Source organism: Teleopsis dalmanni, chromosome X, assembly GCF_002237135.1.
Source record: "Teleopsis dalmanni isolate 2A chromosome X, ASM223713v2, whole genome shotgun sequence".
Taxonomy (NCBI): Eukaryota; Metazoa; Arthropoda; class Insecta; order Diptera; family Diopsidae; genus Teleopsis; species Teleopsis dalmanni.
The window spans coordinates 73,425,438-73,449,636 of record NC_051848.1 but is presented as its reverse complement, the minus strand read 5'-3'; the positions used below and the strand labels follow the sequence as shown (position 1 = coordinate 73,449,636).

Below are 24,199 nucleotides of genomic sequence, written 5' to 3'. Positions count from 1 at the left end.
AGACAATAAATCTAGGATGACAACATTGCACGCCAAACGATGGATAACAAAGTATAAATGCGGCAGATTTTCTTGTTTTCATTTAAAAATTAACAACTTTAAAGCTTGATATCTCAAATATCTATCTAATTTGATGTATGGCGTACAGAACAAAATTTTTCAAAACCGTTGGCTTGACTATAATTCGTTTGATTCGTATTAAAGTTGCAATTCAATTGTTCCAAGTTGTCGTTTTTGTCATTCCCACTGTGGTGAAATATTAGAATATTCCAGATGTAGAGCTTGCCTGTTGTTAGATGCGACTAAAATTCCGGGACCATTCCGGCACCATTCCGACATTGTTTGCTGTGTTTCACTTGCAACACCCGTCTGGAGTTATGTATCTGTTACCACGGGGGGCAGTGCCCGCAGCTTCGGTTGTCCTGGCGAATTGAGATTGGAAGTGCGGTGGTGGCTGTGGCTAAACTCAAACTTATGTGGGAAAAAAGATTGTATTCTACTTCACTCGGGGTGTATCTGCGTATTCACATCGAGTGCTGTGATCCAAAGACCAACAGGGGTATTGGTGGGCCTCGTTCTTTACCAAGAGGAATGGTATGTCAAACACAAAACTGAAATTGGTGGCGGTAGAAATTTCTTAGAATTTTTAATGGAGCGTTTATCGGTGGATTTTCTTGATACGTGTGTTTTTAGAACACCGTGGTGTTGGGGGTTTGTGGCAGGCATAACTTTAAACAACTTTGGATTCTTTGTCGTCTTTGATAATGAAGCCAAGGATTAGAATTAGAACACCTTAAGTTCTGAAATTTATTTGATAAACTTTGTTATAGCAATTAAAGGATATAAAAGCACATTAAGCAATTTTTTTTAACAGTTTTCTATTTTATCCTCATTCATCACGTTGAAATTCTTGTAGAATTAAAATTGAGCAAAATTGTTTCCTTAAATAAAAATACGTATTTTTAGTGATTTCATGTACTTTCACCCTGGATTTACGTACGTCATAGCATAGTTTTTATTCACTGAAACTAAATAATTATTCAAATTAGTTTTAGATTTGTTGAAATCACTGCCCAAGGTAAATGCATATGAAACAGAAGTTGCTTTCAGAAAAAAAGAAAAGCTCATATGCAATATTTACTACTCGTTTTTAATTCTTTGTGTGTATTTAATTTATAAATTTAATTTAACTAAAATGCATAAAGCAAACTGAAAAATGCTTAAATATAATAAAATTATTTTATTTAACGTAAGCGAAAGCAATATTGAATGTGCGAAACTGTTGCGAAATCATATTAAATATAAATTAACGCCGCACAAATGGAACGTGGCGGTAAAATGCCCAGAAGTATGCAATAAAAATATGCGAGCAATTTTTGAAGCAATTTTTTCTCTGTTTGAACTATGAAAATTGTTGGTCATGACTTGGTATTTCATGTGTGGCTGCGTGTATATTTAAGGTAATAGTCAGGTGTGTTAGCGCATTTTAAACTTTGCAATAAAATGTTACTTACCATTTTTAGTATGACCCACACCCGCCACTTGTACTCCATGTGAGCTGCTCACAGTGTGCATATTCATACATAAATTCGCACGTGAGCTGCAAATTTTATGAGTTATACTTTCACTTGGTTTAAGTAAAATAAAATACCTGATAGGGCAGAGGTAATAAGATTAAGCAAATAGAGCGTGCTTATCAAAACTTCCCAACACTGGCAAATCCCGTACCAATAATCATAAAAATAAAACAAATAAGGTTTTCTTACTAAACCATTTAATATGCAAAGAAACAAATTTGATTAAAATTTTGAAAAAAAGTCAATGTGAAACTCGTAGTGATAAGATAAATATTTCATGTTTGCATAGACCAACATATTTTACTTAAACAAGTAGTATTTATGCTGAACAAAGTTTGAATTAGACAAGTGCGTCAAGATAGATACAAGCCATCAGTGTTTTATGCAATCGTATGTGCCATATAATATATCTATGTTAAAAACTTACTTATTATTTTGGATACCTGCATAATGGCATGCCAAAGCCAGAAGAAACGATGAGAAAATGTGTGCTCAGGACGTTGTACTAACAAAGTAGGGTCGCGTAAAGAGGGGTTTTGAAAATACCTCGAGTTAATAAAGAGTAAAAGCGTTTAAGTGCACTGGTTTAAACAGCTTCAACATAATACTTGATTATTTAACGAATATTTTTTGTCCAAAAAGTTAACTTCTATAGATCTTTAGATCGTTGCAAGTGTTTTCGTCTCTGACATAGCACGTTGGTGCTATGATTATTTTTGGTATTTTCAGTTTACCTCTTTGCTATATTTCTGTATTTGATAAACAGGCGTTATTAAATAATTCGGGATCTTTGTTCAAATTTATTTCATGGTACACTTATAAATGAGGAACTTGTTTTCTTCTCTCTTACAGTCTAGACTTAAAGGAGAATGTGTATTAAATACGGTGTATAGGTTAGCTGTTTAAAGTTTCATTTGAATTTTTATGTTTGAATGTGGTTGTGACAGTTCTCTACCCGAGTGAGTGCCTTTACTTTTCCTTTATCCTCCAGACTTAAAGGAGAATGTGTATTAAATACGGAGAATAGCTTAGCTGTTCGAAATTTTATTTGAATCATTACGTTACAATGTGACTGTGACAGATTAGTCTTCTATCCAAGTAAGTAATGCGGTGATACTATTCGCATATCTCCATGTGTTTAAATCTTGTATCCAAGTAAATGAATGTATAAGTATATATATATATATGCAATGATACCAATTTTCATTTATGCTCAAAATGAAAAAAAAAAATAAAATAATAGACAATGACAGTAAACTTTGCATCCTTTTCAATTGTATACATTATATATATATATAGCAGCTGTATTTAGATCTTAACTAAATAATTTGATTTGTAGTCATACTATATAATATAATTGAAAATATTTTAATATGAAATTAAATACACTTCTAACTCGTATAGACTTTTTATGTATTCATAATTTTTAAGTCTGAAGATTCTGCTATAATTAAATATTATAAATTATTCTATTTTAATAATACTTTATATTAATGTTTACTCAAATTAATATTTTAAATAAAATGTATATATATATTTATTTAAAATATGTATTAAATATTTATTCAAATATTAGAAAGTTATTTTTTCCCATTCGATTGGTAATTATTAACAACAATTATTTCTTGTGGTAAATAACTAGAAATAAATTTTCCATTCAATAAATAAAAATACTAAATTTTTATTTATTATTTTTATTTTGTATTGATACAATATTAAAAAAAGCTTCAAACTAAGTATATATAAATGTATTACTCAAATATTTCATGATATATTGCAGTAAACTGTATTTGAAATTTTTTTTATTGAATTTAGAAGAATGTCTTAATATTTTTATATAAAAATTTTTGTTTCATTTATCTCAAGTGCAGCTATTCCATTAAAATAAATATTTATGCAAATTTTTTATTTAAAAATGTTTATTCTATTGTTGGGTATGTAAAGTTTTATCTTGTGTCCTTTCGCAAACGTTAATACATACGTAAATCTTTACCCGGTGCAAGATACATGGCTTCTGTTAACTCTCGAAACGAGATACAAAAATGTGTAGAGATAGCATTTTCTGCATTTTCATTTAATAAATATTCATACAATTAGTATAGCAAATATTTAATTTAAAAAAAAATCTCTCTAAAATATGGAATTTTAATTTCATTTAAGTATATAAACAAAAAAGAAATTTAGGAAATTTGATGTTAAAATTATATTTCTTATGAAATGTAAATATATTTAAATATGTTATATTTGCGTATAATTTAATAATCTGAAAAATATATAAGGAATAATAATATTAAACACATTTTATAAAGGTAAAATAGTTATATATGATAATATAAAGAAAATAATTGAACTTTGTAACATGTCTGATAAAAGAAAGAAATCCAGATTTACTCAAATACAGAAGACGTGATATAACATAAACCGACTATATAAAAAGCAACCAAACGAAAAAAAAAAAAAAATTTCATCTGTTTTAATAACCAGAATGAAAGAGAAATTTTGACAATCTAAATAGTCAAAACACAACTTACACAGCGAAATGAGAAGAATGCGGGAATGGTTTGAAAAGCTCGAATTTACGGCAAAAATGTTAGAAGACACAGACAACAGCGTTAAAATTAGTGACGTGAATTCGCTCAACAGCCGGAAGTACAGCCAAAAACAAATTCGCTTCTAATTATACAAAGCAAAGTCCAGAACTAAATCTAGAGAAAATCTCTTAATCAGTACTGGTGATAAAAATTCTACATGAAATAAGTTTCTTTTGTGCGCTGTTAAATCTTCCTCTATGCACACCGAATATGCATAATTGTCTCATCATCTTCGAGGCATAATCTGCATTCCAAATTTGCAGATAATACGAGTATGTATATATAGGCGATATTTCAGACCATAAGGAGCCGTAATGAAATCCAATAGTATGCTTAAATTACCTGTTGAGAATTTAAGAATGTTTTTGTAGGAGTACGGTTTGATCAGTACTTTGTTTTGTCTGAGTTCAGAAAAATCTTTCAGGTAAATCGCGGCAAAAAATTCTCCCATTAATTGATTATTTGTTTTATACTGGTTTAGTTCAAACCACAAAAGGGTTAAAGGCCTGTAACAGCAGTTTTTATTTAAAATCCCTTCTGTTACCCGGAACCCAATAAAGACTTACCTTATTCCGAGTTACAAGTGCCTGTAGAACCTTTTAATACTCGTGAATCTAGTTGGACTTGAATGTTCAAGAAGTCAGAACTATAAGAGCAGCCTGACTATCAGAGTAAATAATAATTTTGAAACACGACGATTATTTAATGACATTGAATCATACGCATAAGTTGATAACAGCATGCACCTACAACAACAACTGTAGGAGAAATTCTGGATGTAAGTGAAGGTCTTTTAAAAATAATTATCAAATCGAGATAGTAATTACGATGAAAACATTAGAAGATACGTGAATTACCGATTTTATAACACTACTGAGGAATAAAGAATATACATACAATAATAACTTTAGGAGTAAGTTTAAAAAAAAATCTTCCAAAAATCATTATTAAATAGAGTTTCTATTAACGGCGAAATAAAAGAGGGATTTTTTGTTGCCAAGAGAAGTATGTGATTTTCATTGAAAAATGTACCAAACATCTATAGCTTTTAATGAGTAAAGCACACGAAAATTACAGAGATATATTTCATCAATAGTGAATATTAAAACTAATTATAAGAGCATTGACCTTAGACAAACTGGGCTAAATTGTTTATAAAGAATAACTGAGTTACCACAATCGAAAAATTAAAATAATGTTATCATTAGCATTAAATATGTTCATTTCATGATAAATCTGAAATTAATTATGTTACTAAACAACTAACTAAACCAATTTTTGACTTAAAAATTAATCCTAGACAGTTCGCAAAGATAAACAAATGAAAAGGGTACGAACTATTCACTTTGACAACGCGCAAAAAATATTAAAAGATGTATGCTTAGAAGACCAGATGACAGAGAATCTATTTCACTGTCAATTAAATCCCATGAGAGACAATGAGAATGTAACAATCGTCTAGATAAATCCCATTTGTTTGGATTTAATAACTGCAGATATTGTGCAACAAATGTAACATAAAATATTAAGAAAGTCATATATAACCAATTCCTTTGAGTTCCACTACGTACTTATTTATTGAAAACCTGCTGAGCTCATAATAGTACTTAAATCACTTAAATTTGCATAAGCTTTATTTTATTTTGTTTTCATCAATCAATGACATTCCAAAAAGTCTACATTAAAAGACTAATACCAACAAAACCAAAAATTCACTGGAAAAAAGAATCTATTGTCGGAGTTTTTTCTAGATGTATCGAAGTCATTAAAGATTACTCATAAAGGTTCACGTAAAATATCTTAGCACTACGTATTTTAAGATATATAATTACCTTGAAAGCAACTTCTTGAATATAAAAGACAATTGTGGTACTACAGTATGTACTGGCTCATAGGTCATTAACCGTTATTATTTCAATACAAAATGTTGTCCGCACAAAATCGTTTCTTCTAATTTACACTATATCATACATAATATGTACAAATCATTCTTCTACAATAAAACCATTTCAAAATAAATGCATTAGAAATTAAAGAACAACGTTTGATATTATAAAACCATATATTAAAATCAGACATTTTCCCTCTTTACTGAGTTGCGATAATATATTTCAAAATAAATGCAGCTAATGAGAATTATAAAATTTTACCACCACACAACACCTATGGTAAACTGTTAAGAAAACAGATTATTGCAAATTACTTCAGAATGGTATTAATCCAAAGGAACTTTATTTGATATCACAACAATTCAATTCATATTAAAATCACACATTTCTCTTATTTGCCGTATGCAGTAATATACTTCAAAATAAATGAAGTTAGTGAGAATTACAAATTTTTACCATCTGTAACAGCATAAGGTATGACATTATTTGCAATAAAAATATATTAAGACATCGCACGAGTTATGTTAAAAAATCATAACATATTTATTAAATGATCAAATCACTTTGATCACAATATATAAAAAAAGTCCTAAAGTCTGGTAAGATTAAGTCTGATTCCCTGACTAGAAACATTATTCATCTTAATGAAACGCTCAGAATAAGCCAAAGTTTGAGTGAAAATATATTTCAACAATCGTAATACCATAAATCTTTCTCAGCATCTTTCTTTCAAAAGCTCTGATTTGGTTTTTATCTGCTGTTGTCCAATTTTCGAACCCGTAACATAATACCGAGCGAACAATTGTCTTGTAAGCGTCTAGTTTGGCGCTTCTGGTCACGATTTCAGATTTGAAGAATTTCGTGTGTCCGTAATAACTCCTGTTTGCTGCCACAATACTGTCTTAGATACAAACACTTATGTTATTGTTGTTATTAATGAGGATACTCAGGTATTTAGTGCTTTCAACTTCTTCAAAAATGAAATCACCGATTTAAATGGGGTCTAAAATTTGGCTATGTGTGTTTCTTACAACTCACATGTATTTTATCTTGTTATCGTTAATGATTTATCCTACTACCTAAATTTTGAGTTGTAAATCGTAATATATAGTGTAACATAGTGATAGTTTCATATAGTGTAACATAGTGACTTGCTTAATATCGCTATGTCGTGTGCATAGGCAATGGTCAGTGATGTTTTGTTGAATATATTACATATAACCACCAGCGACCTAATAACATCGTGAAGAACTAGATTGAAAATCGTGGTTGAAAGCGAAACACCGTGTTTTAAAAGAATCTATTAGACTGTGTGACCATTACTAGTTTCATGAGCTTGGGAATGATCCGGCGTGACCGTAGGGCTTCCATTCAAAATTATATAAAACAAAATTATTTTTTTGTGTCATATATGCGAATTTTTCAAAATTCAAACTTTAATGTTATTTCAGTAGTTTTCAGTAGCTTTAAGTACATTTACTTCACAATAATTGTGGTTTAGAGAGTTGAAACTTAAAATGCCTCTCTTATATACCATATTGTATATTATTTTCCTTATTTTTGGTCTTATTTTTTCATACCATATGTGAAACATAATTTTCCTGCTGGTCGAGGTTAAAATTAGTACATTTATCCTTGTAAGTCGTGGAGTTTTTTTCGTTAGTTTCCAGCAACACAACATTGCTCATAAAATAAGCACAAGTACAGTACACATCACCACAAGCACAGATGCACTTCATTGTCACTAAATAAACTGACACAAAGTCCTACATTCACATTCATGCGTACTGTACATTCACACCCACGTGCCTGCATGCAATCATGTCAGCATACTCGTAAGTCATTAAGTTTAATGAACCCGTTTACATGGAGCACAATTTAGAACGTTGTCTTCGCCTTTAAAGCACTTTTTTTATATTCTAGTTCAAATAATCCAAAAAAAAGAGGAAAAACTAAAATTAAAATAAATAAACCCACATAGTAAAGGTAGAAAGGATCTCTCTAGATTACGGATTTAACTCTGTTAGTCCTTTGCTGTGCTGGTATGTTGCTCATATTATTACTAAACACGGTAACAAATTGGTATTGCTACTGATGTTGAAGCTTCGTACAGCTTCGTTGCTTGTTGCTTGTTCCGGACAAGTATTTCACATATAAAATATCTGCAAATTGCAAACAGAAATACATATTGTTGCATTACAGCAGATACCCGCAAACTATCTGTAGGAGTTTCCACTGTTAGTATTTTTATGGTAATGATAATCAACATGTTGTTGATGGTAATGATGTTGTTGAAGATTCAGGTTTCAACTTCAATTTGCAAACAACTATTTATATGACTATATGGTTAACACATCCACAAAGCTATATTTGTAATCATTGCATGTGCTTCATATTTGCACTAAAAACATAAGAAATATTTTAATAAATGAGGTCAGATTGAAGCTCAAATATTTATACACGTCCATTGTGGTTTCAGAACGTAATTAGAAGAAAAATTCAATCTGAATTCAAATTATCTTGCAAGAGAAATAATTTAAAAAGGTATGCAGTCTTAGAAACAAGTCCGAATAGCTTTTAATAAATGAGAATAAATTCGCAAAATTAAATCATTTGCTTTAATAGAAAATTGACGTTTCGGACTTGTTTTTTTACTCATTGAATTAAAAACGTACATTTGTAAATCAAAAGGAATTTCGCGATGAAAAAGCGGATCTAATGCATTTAAATTTCAAGAGCATACTATAAATGAAAAATCTGTTCTTATAATGAGATCCCAACAATTACAGAAAATATCGCTAATTACCTTATTATTGTTCTAAACCGTCTATGGTTGCTACAACTATTGAACCTCTTTTCTTTTGATGAGATCTTAACGCACAGTTGTAAATCAATGAAAATTACTTCGCGATGAAAACAGGGACCTAATGCATTTAAATGTCAAGAGTATACTATAAATGAAAAATCTGTTCTTATAATGAGATCCCAACAATTACAGAAAATATCGCTAATTACCTTATTATTATTCTAAACCGTCCACAATTTCTTCAGCCATTGTTGGACTTTTCTTATTTTCATTAGATATTAACAAGCACAATAAACATTGCCACTGATTATATATCCTCACTGATTTTCTGAATTATCCATGATATTTTCCGTCACTGGACAATGTATGTATATATATTTATATATCATGTAAATCAAATTACGTTATCTGTTATACGAATAGTGTAGTAATGATAAAAGTAGTGATCATTACAGTAATGAGTAAATTTTTTGCAAAATCGTATATGTGAGTATATATGAGTTACGTACAATCCTTGAGGATGAGCCACGTGAAAGACATTCAGCAACTCTATTAATATCGGAAATCGCTGCGAAAATGCAGGGTGTCGATTAATCGATACAGATTCAATAAGACCTTTTGAGATTTCATAGGCTGTAAGAAATCTATTCGCGACTGTTGTTAGTTGGAATAGCTCGCGGGTAGCAAGGAAGTGACCAAATTTTATTTTCTATTTTATTTTGTTTATTTGTTGGATTATTAATAAGTTTGAATATAATTTTTAATTGAAATGAATTATTTAAGCTGAAGATAACTGAGACATGATTCCTAAGTAAAGGTTTTCCCTACTTCCCTAGTATGCTGAGTCAGTGTTCTAACTAAGTGTTCGTAATGTTTATTAAGTGTTCTATGCTTATTTCAACATACAAATTTATATTTGTAAAAAATTTTTAATAAAAGTTATTGGACAGACCCATGTGGTTTTTATTTATTTTTGCTGTATTAATTGTTGTAAACAATATGCAATTGACAAATATTTTACTACAAAAGATAAAGACGAATTTGAAAAGATTCTATTGTATGTATATTTCTGTTTATTTTTTTCCAAGAAGTTGTTTACTAGTCATTAAAAAATAAATATTAAGCCGACTTCTGCTTACTTTACTCAGAATTTTCCTATTAACTACGACAATAAACGACACGAGTATTGCAAATTATGGTAAATTTATAGCGAAATTTCAACTCATTTTATCTAAACCTGTTTTGCAATTACCCGAATATGGGTCCAGTATCTTTTAAAAATAAATATTAAGCCGACTTCTGCTTACTTTACTCAGAATTCTCCTATTAACTATGACAATAAACGACACGAGTATTGCAAATTATGGTAAATGTATAGTGAAATTTCAACTCATTTTATCTAATCCTGTTTTGCAACTACCCGAATATGGGTCCAGTATCTTTAAAAAATAAATATTAAGCCGTCTTCTGTTTACTTTTCTGTTTTTTTTTTCAATTTTTTTAGTATGAAGTCTGAGCTATTTATTATTTTTTATTATGGTATATTCTGTACAATATTTGATTTGAGCCTATTCACAAAGAGTTTGTACAAAAATTTTCTAATTTTGCTTATTTCGAGCGACTATCGACTAATTTGTTTCACTGTTTACGGTTCTACGAGAAGAATTACTTGGTCGTCCCCGGGTTCTACAGTCTTGGGGACTCCAGGTTAGTGCAGCATGTGTTACGTTATTTGTGCTTTTGCCTAACGTATCTTCAATCCAATTTCATTCTCGAGGGCCTCCTGCATAACTGCTTAGCTATTTATAATTCGGTTGCTCAGAACTGCTCGGGTACTGCTCGGGAACTGCTGCTTAGGAAACTGTCTCCAGAGATAGTCACCGAAATTTCTTTCTGATAAATATCTTAAATTTATATGAAATTCACAAAGAGTTCAGTATGATATGATGGACTTATAAAAGTTTTCTGGATGTGTCTTATTTTAAGTATCAGACCTTCATAATGGTCGAGTTGTTACTTTATAAAAAACAGATGCGAACAGCATCTTCTCATATTCCTAAGAAATCTGCTTCAGTTGACAAAAAAGGATGATATGTGGTTTAATAATTTGTTTTTCTTAATATAGTTTATTTAGAATAATTATATAAGTAAATATTTTTTTATTTCTTACTTCATATTTAGAAAATAATTTAATTTTCTAATTTTTCCTAAAATTTTTAATTCTTTTTGTTTGATGTTTTTATTTTTTTTTAAATATTTCCCTTTATATTTACTTTTATTGAGGTGAGTCTTTTTATTGAAATTTTTCTAATAATTCAAGTTTGCAATAATATTGCGAAATTTCATTTATTTTTTTATTTGTTTAACTTTGTGTATATTTTTATTAAGTATAAATTGCTTTTACATCAACATTTATAAAGCCAATTGTTTTTGGGATGGAGCGGTAATATGGCGCAATGCGGTGTGAAAGCAGAAACCCAATTTCGACAACACAATTTGACAGAAAATTGACAATTTGCGACACTTAAACTTGCATTAGAGCATAAATTCACAAAAGGTGGCCGGGTGATGAGGTAGACTATTATATTTTTACCTTTCGTTTTTCGTCTTCTACCTCTCCTCTTTGTTATATTTATTTTATTTTTATTTGATTTCATTTTATTTTCCCTTAATTTTACTTTTAACTAACACGTTTGCCAAAATCAAAGAGGAGAAATTCAACAACAACAACAACAACCACCACAACCACAACGGCAATGGTATGAGATTGTCATAACTGCCAAACAGAATTTTGGCAACGTTTATATTGCTTGATGTTGTTATAGCTGTTGTTGTTGTTACTTAAGTAGAATTATGTGAAAGGAATATAGTACATACACCACAAAAAAGTAGCAGAAAATGGCATTCGAAATTGTGGCGCGCACTGTGCGCCCTTAGGCTGTGCCTACCAAGTGGGCTGGCTACACGGTCGCATTCGACTTGAACGCAACCCTATTTTCTGTTTTGTTTCTTCTTATTTTTGTTGTTGTTGTTGTGTCTACTTTCTCTGCTTATAGTGTGGAAAGAATTACTGTTTATTTTCGCTGGTTTTTGTTGTTGTCGTTTTGGTTTTTACTTCCCTTACTTTTAGTTTCCTTAGCACCTATTTCCAGTTTTTTTTCTAACATTTTAATTTAGAAGATTTATGACCAATTTTAATGTTTTGCTGTGCACTTTTTCCTTTAATGTTGTTTTTGTTTTTTTTTGTGTCCATTGGCTTGTGTTTGTGTGTGTACGTGTGTACGTTTAGTCTCCGTTGTTGTTTACTCTCATATTTTATGATTTGCTGTTGTTGCTGTTTATATTCCTTTACGACAATATGCGGTTAGCGGGTGGACAGGCGTGCAAGTGACGGTAGTAAGTTGTTTGCGAATTTAACTTGCGTTGTTGTTATTGTTTTTTTATTTTTTTGATATTTTTCTTTACTAATAATGGGAATGGTTTGTTGTTATTTTCTAGTGCGTTACGTGTCCATTCATTCTTTTGTTTAATTTTTCATTTTTCATTTTTCAATTTTAATTTGTTTATTTGTTTTGTTGGTTTTTGTTGTTGCTATATTGCGTTTTGTTTGTAATTCACTTATTGGCAAGTGTGCGCTAAATTGTTGTAATTGTAATTTGTATTTGTGTTCTTTCTCCGCTCACTTCTGATGGGCTTCATGGTAATTGTTTTTCTTATATTTTGTTATTGTTATTTGGAATATACAAATTACAAAATAATGACACTGAACGGCAACCAGTACAACAATAGCAGCTGCGGTAGCAGAGGCGAACGAAACAAAAGGTGCACACGAAACAACGCCAAAAAGTTTTGTAATTAAAGCGGATGTAGCGGAAATAAATGAAAGTGTCGCCATAAATAACACAAAAAAAAAAAAATAAATAAATAAAAAAATTTTAACTAAATGGTGTGTAATTACAACAACTTTGGTAATTTTTATAATTTTTTATATAATTCAACATATTTCTCAATTTTTTTTTTCGTCATTACTGCAATTTTTTTTCGTTCTCTTCCTTCAAATAGTGAAAAAAATAAAAATGAAAACGTGAGGCTTAACAAAAATTTCAACGATTACCACGCATAAATTGTGGTAAGTACTCGTAATTACCTGTCATTGCTTCGCACGACGGAGCTCCATGTGAACGAAGATGAGAATATCTAAATTAATTCGCAACGCTGAGCAACATATCAAGCTTCCCTTAAATTACAATAAGTTGTTTGGATTGTGTACTTTGTCATGAAGTGGCAATTCTACTTTGTTCTGCATACGAAGAATGTTTGACAAGTTTTAAGCGTAAAAAGGAATTTTTTTATAGTAATTAAATTTTCCGCATTTTTTTTCTAAAGTCAATAACAATTTTTGCTGTCAAGCTATCTGGGTACAGAGGTTTTATAAAATCATTTGTGATGCAAGCTTTATGAGGTGGTGTGCCATCTTGTTGATAGATGTCCTAGCAACAGGACATTTCAACTGACTATGATGACATAGTAAATAATTTTATGTTCTAAAAATTTTAAAAAAATTAAATTAAAATTTTATTTTATTTGAAAATAGTAACGTTTTATGATAATTGTGATCTTATGGTTGTTCTGTAATGCGATTTTTTAAAGTTAACAATGGCATGACCTTTTTCTTCACCAGAGACGAGGCGTCGAATGGTTCAGAGTGTTCACTGAACACCTTAACAAAGCTTCCTTTTTAGATTTTTTTTTATTAGGTAAATAATCTCGCTATATTGCTACTTAACATTTTTTATAATAGCTTTTTCAAACAGATTAACATAAACACAAAACGTAGAATACAAACAAAATCACACATGTTACACCCAACATTGCTTATAATTAATAAAAGAGAAATAACATTCCTCTTGAAATATACTAAGGTTCAGAATAAAAACTGCACTGCGTCGCTTAAAAAGCATGCAAATGAAATAACATTCAGATTGGGACTATGTTCAATATTGAATACACAACACAAAACATACAAAGAAATATAAAAATAAAAGAGAAAACAAAAACAAAATAATCATAACTCTTAAATTAATGCGTGCAAGCAGTTCAATAAAAAAAGTGCAATTCCAATGTTATGCAAAGTAAATACAAAAGAGAAAAGAAATGACTGATCGAAAATCGCTTTACATTTGACGAGAGGATCATTCCACTAAACTGAACCAAAAGTTTATACAAAGCGTGCAAATACAATCAAAGTCACGGTTGCTGTTTTATATGGGCAAATGGTTCAGTATAAAAACTGAACCGGGCATTGTAAATACAAAGTAAAAGAGTAAATGAAGAGTAAATGAGAGTTTCTTACTCTTATGTAGAGGGTGGAAATAAATCAAAACAAAGTCATTATTGCAATTTTATACTAGCCAATGGTAAAAGTAAAGAAAGAAATTAAAGAAATTTGAAGTGAAAAATAATATTTAGAAATGGATAAATGTGTGATTAAAGATTTGATTGAATGTCTTTTTTTAAACGATCTTCTGAAAAAAAGATTTTAATTCATGAAATGAATAAACCAACTCCAGATATGAAGAATTTGATACCTGTTGCAAAAATGTCGAAATCTATGGTAAGTCGTCGTTTTCCAACAGCTACAGCTTTATGGTAAATAAAAACCAGTGGATCACAGGCTGCGAACATTTAAATAAATTGTTTTGTTAGTCTTGTACGCTATTTGCTTGTGAAAAGGACAAAACTTAGAAGTAGGGGGAATACGTTATAGTTGGAATTCTGTTTTGATTAAATTGTGAACACCTTGCCAAAAAGCTGACGCCTCGCTACTGTTCTTCACGTCTGAGGGCTGTATCTTTATGAAATGAAAGTAATTCATTTGGATCGCCTACACCTTTTTCAATCTTTCTGTTCATTATTTTTTTTATTTCTAATGTACTCCATAGTATTTTGTTGAAATCTTTTTCATATAACCCAGAAAAAAGCTGAAGACACTTATACAATATTTTCCAAATGCTGTCAGAGAAGATCCTATGGTCTCAACAAGTGCTCTAACTTTGATTCGAAAATCGTAGAATATTAATTTAATGCACTCTAACTGTATTATAACTGTCCAGAATGACTGTCGCCATTTTAAACATGATTGGAAATGTTTAAAGTTGAGTACAAACATATCACTTAATCTAAAAAAAGTTTTCCATAAATGAAGACTTCATACAATAATTTCCATTTATACGCAGAAAAAGCGCTTACAACCACAATAACTTGTGGTTGTATTTGAGTTGTTATAAGCGAATATAGATTTGAAGTTGAGATGCTTATAACTAATTGTACAAATATTATTAGAAATATGTGCAGAGCTATAAATAATAATTGTAATATGCTTTGTTTACTCATGCATTTCTAAGTGAGTATTCGAATATGATTGGTGTGAATTCATTTTTTCACTTACCCAACTTCCTCATACACCAAGCCCATGCCTTCTGGCTGAGATAAGTTCAGACATCTTGCTACTAAGCCGCTTTATCACAACCCTCTACTCTAATTCCCTTATAACAGAAATTCAGTTTTCAACACTGCTCTCCCGGTCACCGGTGGAAATCTTCTCCATTCATTCCTTAGTGGTTGGCTTAGTGGGTTGAAACGTTTGGCACAAAGTATTTTTAATTTATCTTTGCTTGTGGTATATCAAAATAGTTATTTCGATTATGAATTTCTTATTCAAGATGTGAAAGTTTGATTAAGACGCATCCCCATATAAAAATCGAAGACAGTTTGAATTGACTTTATGGATTTTGAACATGTCAGATCGGTTTAATTATAAGTCATGTTGTGCCTAAGTACTGGCTATATGTTTTTAATTTAAATATTGACTGAAACGCTTATTTTTAAGTTGAAATTCAACTTTTTATTTGTATTTATTTCACAATGATTCCAGATATATTTACATAAGCAATAATTTCGATTTCATTCCGAAAAATGTTCCAGTAAGTAATGTTTTCTTACTGGATTTTAACAAATATCTTTATTAACCCAAATTATGTATAAGCTTTAGAAAAGTTTATTGTACATTTTTTTATATAAAATTTTTATATTTATTTTTCGTTATTTTTAGATCTCGTTTTAATTCGTTTAACTAATTTTAGGAGTATTTGAAGTAATTGTTATCTTAAATTTTGAAAATAAATTTAACATGAACGATGAGTTACTATGGGTGGAAGGCAGTATGGCTCCTGTACGTGAAAATATGTTTTCCTTCCTTTTTAATACTCGTAATTAAGATACTTTTTATGGTTTTACTTGATATGAACGCGTTTATGGCATTTTTGCATGGGTGCTAGTAACGGTCTCTGCAGTAATTTTCGAATAATTTTAATAAGCTAATCCCTGTTTCTTTATTTACTAACTTTTAGTTGCTTTTCATTGGTCCGGAAAAAGTAGGGGCGCTGCGCTTTCTGTTCTTATTAATTTTTAATGTTAGCAGCCGCAAAATATGCAAAGAAGTAAATGCGTTGTAATTGAATTACGCTGCAAATTAGAATTTAGGTTGGCGTGCCATTCATGAACCCTCAAAAATAAATGCTTATGAATTCAAATAAATTATATGAGTGATACGTTATTTGGTGCTATAGTAATATTAGAAGAAATTTTTGTTGTTATTTTTTATATGGTTAGTTGATTGCTTGCTGTGATAGGTTAGCGATATCTTTCCACTGACCATAATTAGAAATTTTTAACCGTTTTACTACCATGTACCTCGCAAGAAACGCTAAGATATAAAAAGGTAAACTTTTAATCCATTCCATTGAATTTGAGCAATTTAAAAAATCTTTCTTTCTTATCGTTAAAAAGTTTAACAAACTTCCAAAAAAGTGTTTCCTTATAAATCCATTTCTTCTGGAGTTATTTATTGGGTTTCTATTGATTTTCCAGAGCTACGAAGTGCCACCCCATTTCTTCCATTACTATTTTATCAATTACAAGAGATTTGTTCAAATCAAATTCTTGTAAGAAAAGTCGTTATCAGAATACCTGTCCGGTTTCTATCCTTTAATGTGAATCTCTATATTGACACAATGATTTTTCTTGTTGAAAAATTTTTAATATGGTTAAAGACGTTATGCCACTGTATTATATACGATGATCTTGTTGCCTACAAATTTGTTACCATTTTTGATTGTAATTGAGGCTGCGTTCTGTTTCTTTAAATTAGTTTCATGATAGTTTCACAGCAACTAAGATTGTCAGAGGCTCAGTTAGTAGACATAAACCACATAACGCAATGTAAGAAGTTAATATTATCATCGAATAGATTATGGGTGATTTATTTTTACATCTTTAAGTGATACATCTGTAAGAAGATCTGTTCAATATGCAATGAAATAATTTTCAATAACTACTTTATTTCCTTCAGCAAATGATTTCTATGAATCATATTATAAAACTTTTTTATCGTTAGGTTTTCGAGATGTGAGTCTTTGAAGTCATTTTTTGGTTTTTTCGAAAGTAGCCTCATACGTTACACCATATTTTATCTGCACCATAATTTTTAAGCTGAATTATTGTGTAAAATTTTTTCAGGGAACAGTAAATAAAGGTGGGTAGCTTTCTAATAATATTTTAGGTGACTTTCCACATTACTTAACCAGTTCCTGAGAACTATTGTATGTACAATATTAGTAGCTAAACCCTATAATATTTCTAAGCTTTCTGCTTGGTAACGCTCTTCATATATCTTTTAATTTTTTTAATAATAAAAAACTTTAAATTTTCCTTTCATTTGAGGTGACCAGAAAATTTCATGCCCCAGTAAATTTTTGGGAATTGTAGAGAGAACCCAAAAAATCACTTTATTAGCAAAATTCAAATAATTCCACATTCACTCTGAAGTAAGAATAACGCCTGCCTTATAATAAATTTGTTAAAATTTTCTGAAAAACCATGCCTTATTTACGTATTTTTGTAATAAAGCAAAAGAAATTATGAAGCATAAAATTATACAAAAATAAAAAAAAAAAGAATAAAAGGAGGGAGAAAAAAATTATATAAACAAGCAGAAGCAAGAGGCAAAGTGTGCAAAATAATTCGTTTTACAGCAAATAGCACAATTCATGGTAAAATTATACAATAAAGCAAGAAGATTTTCCAGAAGTAAAATGGAGCAACAGATGCTTTTAATTCTGGAAAATTTGCAACACTCATACGTGCCTTTCTTTGCGTTAGTTAATGTGTATATATATATATATATATATATGTGTGTGTGTTTGTGTGTGTGCTTGGTAATGATATGGCAACAAACTGCGTACTGCCTTAGAGGAGATACGCCAGTGCTTAGTGTAATTCCGCTATGAGAACATTTTAATGGTTTAGATGAGGAAATAAGTCATGTGTGGGTGCATCAGCGCTTTCTAAAATGGGGTCGTAATTGAGATCCTTAATTTTAGAAAATAGATATTTGTGTTAGGAATACGAGTATATAAGTTAAATTTTGAATTGATAGATTTTACGAGATGAAATTGTGAGCAAATAACAAAAAAGAAAGTAAAAGAATGTCTCTATTTTATATGCTCTACTATATAAGAAGTAAAGAAATAGAGTTTAAAGCTGGATAGAGTCTTCTGCATTTTTTTTTTAGCTTTAATTGACATCATTGAGTTTGATTGGTCTATTCTAAAAAATTAAAACAGAAGTTACATTTTATCTTAAAGTTAATTATGATAAAAAAATTACGTCTAAATTAACAAAAGTTTTATACTGTTTTAATTAATTTAATTACAACAACAACATTTTTAAATATAAATATACACATATTTTTTTTTGACAATATGTCCTTATTGAATCGCTTTTAATTAAAGCCTAACAACAAGTTTTAGAATCGTAAACACTAATATTATTATTAAAAGCAGGGATTGTGGACTGCGATCTAAAAGATCTATTGTGCCACAAAGTAATAACATTACATTACAAATTATTTTATAAAAATATATTTTAATGATATTAAATTATATAATGTTATATATATAATTATATAATGATTTGTAAATTATTTTTTGGGGCCTTTGTTTACTATATATCACAGCGCCTAAGTTGAATTAAACAGGATGATCTTTAGGAGAGCAGGATGCCAGGTCTATTATATCGATTAAGTCTAGAGAACTACCCAACGTATTCACATGGTTTTTTAAATATAATTAATTGAATTTTGGAGTATTGTTAAAATATCATCTTTTGTGTTTGTTTTTATAAGTTCTTATATAAAGTATATATAGTCAGCTCCAGGAGTTAGGATTTGTCTTTTGTTTCTATCAAATTGTGAAGCAAATGATCAGCAGCTGCACTAATCAAAATAGCCAAATTTATAAAAAACTAAAAGCTATTCAAAATTTTTTGTTCATTTTTTCACATTTCTTGGAAGAAAATAACCAAGACACTTATTGTGCATCTCACTTAAACCGAGCTTATAAGCTAAAGTTTTGTTATTGTGGTTCCTTGCTATTCAAAACTATAATAATAGTTCAAGTCTTTATTAATAGCATTAAAAATAGCTCATAACACTTGTTACAGGATGAAGACTATGCAGATGATGTCTGTATTACAACGCACACGTTACAAGGCACAGAGAGCAAACTTGACCACATATCGAATGCGACTAGAGTAGGACTTAAAGTTAATTTCAAAAAAATATAACTTATCAGTGTCTGTACCGAGTATTCTGAGAAGTTTTATTAGGTGATATAATTTCAATAAATCTAAAATTCTTTTTCCCTAAAAAGATAATAGATTGTGAAGCAGCTATTTTTAAATTAGAATTGATTAATTCCTTCTGTCAATATATAAACTCACATCCAATTCATGAAATGAATCTCAAGGTGAAGTTTAACGTGTTATAAGAACTATGATATTTCATCCAAGATGGAAAAAACCTATGCTGGTTTGAACCAGAGTTCGTATTTGCGTACCCATGAGCGGCTCATTTTGGCTCATTCTGCTCACAGCTCGTGAGCCCGCAAAAAGCTCTTTTCATACGATGGCTCACGCTCACAAGCGAGCCCAACTACAGAGCTCACGCTCACGAGCAAGAGCCGCCATTAAGTTATAAATGGGCTCACGCTCGTGAGCAAGAGTATGAGCTGCGGCTCATGAGATCTCATGCGCCCAATTTAAGATTTGATTATTATTTTTTTTCTGAAAACATGTCATTAAAAAAGATTAAAAATATTAATAACCTTGAACTAACTATAATATGGAAATAATCAAAGTTCTTAAAATAAAAAATAAATATATTTGTATTGTTTATTTGTGGAAAATAATATTTTATAAATTTGTTTTTTAAATTCAAATTATTGTTTCATTATATTGTTTTAATATAAATAATAATAAGCTAAGTTAATTTCAAATTATATATTTTCACATATAACGTTTAAAAAAATACATAAAGCAAATAAATTGCTTTTATTAAACATTTGAGCTCGTGAGCTTTCGGCTCGTGAGACCTCATGAGCAGCTCTTCAATGTGAGCAACTTGAAGGCTCACGCTGGTGAGCAGCTCTTCAATATGAGCCAATTTTGGGCTCACGCTCATGAGCCAATTTTGGGCTCACATAAGAGTTGGCTCTTGCTCATGACCCTGAGCTGCTCACGAGTGAGCAAATACAAACCCTGGTTTGAACAAAAGATGTATTCCATATGCGTGAATGTGGTCAATAATAGTCTATTCATTTGTTTTTTTAAGCAGTTAATTGTAAAATAAAAGATCGAGGTTATTTAACAGAAGGAGACCACTGTAAATAAATTAAGGATTTTGAAAAATATGATTGACAATATTATTTACAAGTTTGATGTATTAAATAAAAAATTTTTTTTACATTAGCTAATTTTTCTGGAGTTTTGTTATTTTGCTATGAAAGCTTTATTAACAAATTCACTTGCTGTTTTATAATTGAATTAATTAATTATATTTTTTATTTTTTTTCAAATGAATTTCAGAGACATTATTTGTTGCAAGATTTTATATATTCTATCTTATGTATAAAACCTAATTTAGGAACGTAATTAAGTTTTATAAGTAAGTTTCATAAAAATTTGAAAAATTATATCTTCTTCTTTTCTTTAATTAATCATAGCAAGAGAATCTTCAAGAGAATCTAAAATGTAATTAGGTTGTTTTTCTTTATATTAATCTTTACGACCTAATTTCATAATTAAAGCAACAAATTTTGTACTAATTTTGTTCATTTTCCTTGGTGCAAATTTTTCGCACTGACATCGCAATTGCGCTATCAAATATATTTAAAAAGCCTCATCATTTAACCTTTATCAGTCCACTTTGACTTCGTACAAAATCAAATCTATCCAGAACCACTTCTCCTGCTTTGTTTGCTGTACTTGGCTACTTTGTATTAAATAATATCCAGTTAGGGTTCTGCCAAATTGCGAAACAATTAAAACGCCATCAATCATCATCAGTGAAAGAATCTCGAGAAAATTTGTATATTTGCCTATGCAACCATCTGTGTGTTTGTGTGTCTGTGTGTCTGAGTATCTGTCTGTCAGATTGTCTACCCGTTGGCCTTGCTTCAATTAATGTAAGACATGCACACTCCAAGCTTGCTAACATGAAGATATATAGGCGTACACGGTATACGGATAGACAAATTTACTGCTACAACTTATAATTTTTATTAATTTTCATAAATATAAATTACAGCAACATCAGTAAGGATATATATGACGGGTATGCATATAACAGAGCAAATAAAAACAAAGCAACAACATACAATATAACGGCAGTGGCAGTGGCAGCGGCAACGGCATCGGCAAAGGCAACGGCACCGGCAACAGCAACGGCAATGATGAAGACAACAACAAACGGCGTACTTAACACAAAATAAAAATTGTTAGCCTTTGCTCCTAAGTGTATGCAATCAATATTGTTTAATGCCACAAATGACGATGATCCGTCTTTTGGCTTATACGAGGGAATACGAGTATGAGCCTGAAAACGTTTGGGAGTTACTTTAATGTGGAGCATAGAGTCGCTGCAGTGGTTGAAATGGTTGGAGTGGTGGAATTGAATATATTGCCGCTGTTACAACAACAGCTGTTCTAGTTTGGTGGTTGACTTGCCAGTTACTTTTGGCGGCACTGCATTGTTAGGAGTTGATTAACGGCTAGAAGGGTACATGTGGGAAATGCTTCATATTTCAATTATGTATTCAATGAAAAATGGAAATCGTTAATTTGTTATTTAGCGAGTCAATATTGATTTTTAAGCCAAAAGAATTCATTTACATTTTGCCCAATTCGTTATGCTTCCATCCAGGCCATTTTCATTAAACAAATATCTGCGAGCAAAGTGAATTTGTAATTATAATTATTAATTATTTTTATCAATCAATATTTCACTTCATTAAAAATTGTATACATATTTTTACTAACTCTAATGTTACATTAAATTTTTGAATTTAGGCGGTATTGATTATAAGTAGTTACATTCACAATTCTTATATATTTTTCCGAAGTTAAGAGTTATTAAGATTTATTAAAAGCAAATATGATAAGGAAGCCAACTCTAATCAAAGAGTGGTAAATAGTAATGAATTTTATTATAACAATTTTATTATCTAATTTATTGGAATTTTGGCTAGGCAAATAGTTCTGTCGAATATTGTGAAAAATTTATCATCAGTTGTCTTTGGAAATAATTAATTATTTGAGTAATCTATATGCAGGTCTTAGACTACATATACCAGGTATTAAACTTGTCTAATTGAAAATAGTTAGGGAGCTTTCATAACATTAGTGTGTAGTTCATAGGTTATATGATATATGCAAATACGTGTAACTTCTCAGGAAGTTATGCAAATACGCATAATGAGGAATTTGTCATATTTCCAACTCTATGTTGTTTCTTCTTGAAATAGAAGTGTAGTTCAAGGGTTACATATGCAAGTAAGCATAACTTTTTTGGATAGTGAAGAAATACCAGACATTGTTTCTGTCAAATTTCAAATGTTTCCTTCTCTTTCTCTGCAAATACGTATATATTTTGTGGATAGTGCAAACATGAATTAATCAAATTTTAAATCATTTTCTCACCTTGCTAAAATAGATGTGTTGATCATGAGATACATATGCAAATACGCATAACTTCACTAGATAGCAAGGAAGTCCCGGGAAATTAATCTGTCAAAATTCCAACATTTTATTCCCTTTCTTAAAATAAAAGTGAAATCTATAAGTTACATATTCAAATACGTAATGATGTTTTTAGATAGTGGAGTGACAGGCATTGAACCTGTGGAATTACCAAATCTTTTTCTTAAGATAAGGGTGTAGTTCGTGGGTTACTTTTGCAAAGCATAACATTTTGAAAATATTAAAAATATATTATCTTTAAAACAACATGAATTCATATGCATAATATGAATATATATTTATTTGTGTGTTTTTATTATATATACTTACAAATAAAGTGACAAAAAAATTAGAATGTGAGCATTGAAAGTTTGTGCAATTTTGGCTACTTATGGCAAAACACGTTAAATCATTGACAGGCACGAGTTCTAACCCTGGCACTTGCAGTCCAACAAATCATAAACTATAAACTAATTGAATAAATATTTGAATATTTTCTAAGAATACCAATTATGTGTACTTGGTAATACTCAAAACTGCGTTGTATGGTTATCTAAATTTTAATAAACTAAACAAATTTTGGAAGTAGTTGTTTCTTTATTACTATTCGAATCCCTTTCATATATGAACTTGTTATAATGATATAACTTCAACTTCTGCTTCAAAAAACAAGTGCATTTTGTCTAACTATTTTAAAAAAATTTTAAATAGCGTGTAGCAGATTTCAATTGGAATACGAATACTTAACATCGAATACTACCGATTTGACTGTGGTCACTCACTGCGTATGAGTAACTTTTCTTATACAACTTGAAATGCAACTTTTTTTTCAAATGCTTTAGCTAATAACATTGTAACATATGTTTATTGACAAATATATATAAGTAATTCATATTTGTGAACCTATTTACTTATTTAATAGTTTTAAAGCAGTATATTACCATTAAAGTAAATCAATATTAGGTGCATTTAAACCTAACACTGAACATCGATCGCACCTCATAGCGTATGAGTAACTTCTTAATAGTAAGGCATGTGATATTTCTAAATGCTGCAACTAATAAGCATACATCAGAAGCTCTTTAAACATGCTTGTTAAAATGTTTGAATAGCAAAAAATTCTATATAAAGAAATTCTTAAAAATATATGACAATATTTTCTTTCTGTTAAATATATTGATTGTAACTAAATTGATATGACTA

General features: G+C 29.9%; 1 protein-coding gene across 1 annotated transcript in view; it reads left to right on the top strand.

The window, feature by feature from the left end:
* The window catches only part of LOC119688551 (gamma-aminobutyric acid type B receptor subunit 1-like), a 190,691-nt gene that overhangs the window by 23,214 nt on the left and 143,278 nt on the right, over positions 1 to 24,199 (top strand). The window lies entirely within an intron of this gene.